Source organism: Salmo salar, unplaced genomic scaffold, assembly GCF_965601325.2.
Source record: "Salmo salar unplaced genomic scaffold, fSalSal1 ptg000432l, whole genome shotgun sequence".
NCBI lineage: Eukaryota > Metazoa > Chordata > Actinopteri > Salmoniformes > Salmonidae > Salmo > Salmo salar.
Window position 1 is genome coordinate 1,629,444 of NW_027675387.1, and position 4,967 is coordinate 1,634,410.

The 4,967-nt window shown below is 40.2% G+C and overlaps 1 long non-coding RNA gene across 1 annotated transcript; it reads left to right on the forward strand.

Moving 5' to 3' along the window:
* Positions 1-1,315: 1,315 nt before the first annotated feature.
* LOC145876100 (uncharacterized) lies at positions 1,316-3,363 on the forward strand. The gene is made up of 3 exons (XR_014391408.1): positions 1,316-2,502; positions 2,667-2,963; positions 3,084-3,363. It is a non-coding gene; the product is annotated as an uncharacterized LOC145876100 (long non-coding RNA).
* Positions 3,364-4,967: the final 1,604 nt, after the last annotated feature.

Genomic DNA, 4,967 nt, shown 5'->3' on the forward strand with positions numbered 1-4,967 from the left:
ATCAAGACAAAGGAGATGATCGCGGACTACAGGAAAAGGAGGACCGAGCATGCCCCTGTTCTCATCGATGGGGCTGTAGTGGAGCAGGTTGAGAGTTTCAAGTTCTTTGGTGTCCACATCACCAACAAACTAACATGGTCCAAACACACCAAGACGGTTGTGAAGAGGGCACAACAAAATCTGAAAAGAGGGCACAACAGACTGAAAACATTTGGCATGGGTCCTCAGATCCTCAAAAGGTTCTAACGCTGCACCACCGAGAGCATCCTAACTGGTTGCACCACTGCCTGGTATGGCAACTGCTCGGCCTCCGACAGCAAGGCACTACAAAGGGTAGTGCATACAGCCCAGTACATCACTGGGCCAAACTTCCTGCCATCCAGGACCTCTATACCAGGCGGTGTCAGAGGAAGGCCCTAAACATTGTCAAAGACTCCAGCCACCCTAGTCATAGACTGTTCTCTCTGTTATCGCATGGCAAGCAGTAACAGAGTGCCTAAGTCTAGGTCCAAGAGGCTTATAAACAGTTTCTACCCCCAAGCCATAAGACTCCTGAACATCTAATCAAATGGCTACCCAGACTATTTGCATTGTCCCCCCCCTCTTTTACCCTGCTGCTACTCTGTTTATTATCTATGCATAGTAACTTTAATAACTCTACCTACATGTACATATTACCTCAATTACCTCGACACCAGTGCTCCCGCACACTGACTCTGTACCGGTACTCCCTGTATAAAGCCCTGCTATTGGTATTTTACTGCTGCTCTTTAATTATTTGTTACTTTTATTTATTTTCATTTTTTTGTATTTTTCTTAATGGGCTACGGGGGCAGTATTGAGAATTTTGAAAAAAATAGGTGCCCATTTTTAACTGCCACCTACACCAACTCAGAAGCTAGGATATGCATATTATTACCAGATTTGGATAGAAAACACTCTGAATTTTCTAAAACTGTTTGAATGGTGTCTGTAAGTATAACAAAACTCATATGGCAGGCAAAAACCTGAGAAAACCTGAGAGAAAAAAAGAATTTTGTGGCTGTACTATTTTTTTTAATCATTGTTTAATAGATACCACAGTGAGAAAGGATTCATTTCGCAACTCCTACGGCTTCCACTAGATGTCAGCGATCTTTATAAAGTTGTTTGAAGCGTCGATGATCAACAGAGACCGGATGACAAGGAAGGGAAGTTGACCTCCCTGGGATGTCGTCACTTCCATTATTGCCTGCACCTGCTCAATCATGTGACTCGAGACAATTTTCAAAGATGTTTTTCTAGACACAGGAGCGGTCGTGATGAAACATTACTGATGTTTCACGTTAAAAATGGCTCTAAAGATTGATGCTAAACAACGTTTGACATGTTTGAACGAACGTAAATAGATTATTTTTTAAACTTTTTTAACTTTTCGCCGTGACTTCCCACCCCCCGCCCGCGCTACTTTTGAGTAGCCACCGAAGCGCTAACAACATGGAACAACTTGGAGTTATTTGGACATCAATTATGAACTTTGTCAAAAGAAACCACATTTGTAGTGGACCTGGGATTCCTGGAAGTGCCAATGGATGAAGATAATCAAAGGTAAGGGATTATTGACGATAGTATTATTGATATTAGCTGGTTACAAGATGCTAACCTATATAGCCTAGCCTATTGTTCTTAGCACAGCACCCGGTTTATTGCAACTTGTGATTTCCCAGTAAAGTTATTTTGAAATCTGGCAATACAGTAGCATTTACGAAATGATAAACTATTATTATTTGAATCACAATATTATAATTTACCAATGTTTTCGAATAGTAATTTTGTAAATTGTAACGTTGTTCACCGGAAGCACTTCAGAGAAGAAAAAAATCTGAATTTCACGCTACTGTAAAATGCTGTTTTTGGATATAAATATGAACTTGATGGAACAAAAAATGCATGTATTGTATAACATAATGTCCTAGGAGTGTCATCTGATGGAGATTGCCAAAGGTTAGTGCATAATTTTAGCTGGTTTCTGCTTTTGGTGACCTTGAATTGAAAATGGATGTTTGTACTTTTGTGGCTATGTACTGTCCTAACATAATCTAACTTTATGCTTTTGCCGTAAAGCCTCTTTGAAAATCGAACAATGTGGTTGGAATAAGGAGATGTTTATCTTTTAAATGGTGTAAAATAGTTGCTTGTTTGAGAAATTGAAATTATTAGATTTTTGATGTTTTGAATTTCCAGCCTTGTTAGCAATCCCGTCTCGGGGTTCATTGCTAACCTGTAGCCCCAACAGGTTAAAACACCTGTTGGATACGGCGCATGTGACAAATACAATTTTATTTTATTTATTTGTCCCAATCGTGGATGATACAGTAAAACACATTACCAAATACCATACTTTAATAATTTGTGATTCAGTACATTTCCAGTGGTGGAAGAGACCCTCTGGAGTAGCTGCAGTGTGTCTGGGGCTGCTGTGTGTTCTCCTACTGACTGGGATCATAGGCCTGTCTGTCTACTGTAAGTTTAGTATTTTGTCACTGAGACTTAAGTAGAATACTTAATCATCCTTAATCATCCTTAATCATCCTTAATCAACCTTAATCATACTTAATCATCCTTAATCATCCTTAATCATCAATGGTGTGGTAGTTACATGTTTGATTAACTTTTCCCTTTTACAGATGGAGTAATTGGTCATCACGACTCAACAGAGAGAGACCAGCTACAGGCCAGTTACAGCCTTCTGACTAAAGAGAGAGACCAGCTACAGACCAGTTACAGCCTTCTGACTAAAGAGAGAGACCAGCTACAGATCAGTTACAGCCTTCTGTCTAAAGAGAGAGACCAGCTACAGACCAGTTACAGCCTTCTGACTAAAGAGAGAGACCAGCTACAGACCAGCAGTAACACCCTGACTAAAGAGAGAGACCAGCAACAAAAAGAGAAAAATGATCTCATGAGAAAGTTCTCTAATCTGAGTGAGTTTACCAAATAAATGATCATAACATCATATATCTAATATGCAGTCAACTTGTGTTTGTATTCTAAAATAATAGGTGCAGAATAATAAGATGGAAATTCATGTTTTTGTCTTGTAGAACAAACCTGCCCTAAAGACTGGAAGAAGTTTGAATCCAGTTGGTACTTCCTGTCTACTGAGACTAAAACCTGGGGGGAGAGCAAAGATGACTGTCTGGAGAGAGGAGCAGACCTGGTGATCATCAACAGTGATAAGGAACAGGTGAGAGAGAAAGAGAGAGAGATATGGCGGGGGGGTTATGATCAAACATCCCTTGGTCAGTAATGTATCTTCCAGTATTTAACACATGTAGTCTATAGTAGTTGACAATATCAGCTCTTTCTCACCAACAGGAGTTTCTCTTCCACTTCAACAAGGGTTTCTGGATTGGTCTGACTGACACTGTTACTGAGGGGACCTGGAAATGGGTGGACGGCAACCCACTGACCACCCCAAAGTAAGAGACTACTGCTCTAACAACTCTGACCACCGTGTAAGGGGTAGGACTGATTCTGTGTGTTTTTCATACTCTAGATTCTTAGAGAGTATCCAGTCTAACTGTATTGTTCGTAGTCTAGGTTCTTAGAGAGTATCCAGTCTAACTGTATTGTTCATACTCTAGATTCTTAGAGAGTGGTCAGTCTAACTGTATTGTTCATACTCTAGGTTCTGAGAGAGTGGTCAGTCTAGCTCTGTATTGTTCATACTCTAGGTTCTTAGAGAGTGGTCAGTCTAGCTCTGTATTGTTCATACTCTAGGTCCTGAGAGAGTGGTCAGTCTAGCTCTGTATTGTTCATACTCTAGGTTCTGAGAGAGTGGTCAGTCTAACTGTATTGTTCATACTCTAGGTCCTGAGAGAGTATCCAGTCTAGCTCTGTATTGTTCATACTCTAGGTTCTGAGAGAGTATCCAGTCTAACTGTATTGTTCATACTCTAGGTTCTGAGAGAGTGGTCAGTCTAACTGTGTTGTTCATACTCTAGGTTCTGAGAGAGTATCCAGTCTAACTGTATTGTTCATACTCTAGGTTCTGAGAGAGTGGTCAGTCTAGCTCTGTATTGTTCATACTCTAGGTTCTGAGAGAGTATCCAGTCTAACTGTATTGTTCATACTCTAGGTTCTGAGAGAGTGGTCAGTCTAACTCTGTGTTGTTCATACTCTAGGTTCTGAGAGAGTGGTCAGTCTAGCTCTGTGTTGTTCATACTCTAGGTTCTGAGAGAGTGGTCAGTCTAACTGTATTGTTCATACTCTAGGTCCTGAGAGAGTATCCAGTCTAGCTCTGTATTGTTCATACTCTAGGTTCTGAGAGAGTATCCAGTCTAACTGTATTCTTCATACTCTAGGTTCTGAGAGAGTATCCAGTCTAACTGTATTGTTCATACTCTAGGTTCTGAGAGAGTGGTCAGTCTAGCTCTGTATTGTTCATACTCTAGGTTCTGAGAGAGTGGTCAGTCTAACTGTGTTATTTCTACTGCAGGTACTGGGGGAGTGGACAGCCTAATGGTGGTGGAGTGGAGAACTGTGTGTTGTTAACTCACAGTTCATCAGACCAAGGACCATGGCATGACTATCCGTGTTCATTTAACCATTCCTGGATCTGTGAGATATAGTTCTTTCTCACTTTTAGTTATGATGTTGATTGTCATGCTGAAAGTCATGATACCAGCTACAGGGCCTTCAGAAAGTATTCACTGCCTAGACCTTTTCCACATTTTGAATTTTTAAATCGATTAAATTGAGATTTTACTGTCACTGTCCTACACACAATAACTCATAATGTCAAAGTGGAAATATGTTTTTCTTTTCTTTTTTACAAATGAATAAAAGATTTAAATCTGAAATGTCTTGAGTCAGAAAGTATTCAACCCCTTTGTTATGGCAAGCCTAAACACGTTCAGGAGTAAAATGTGCTTCCCTTGACACATAATAGGTTGCATAGACTCACTGTGTGAAATACAGAGTAC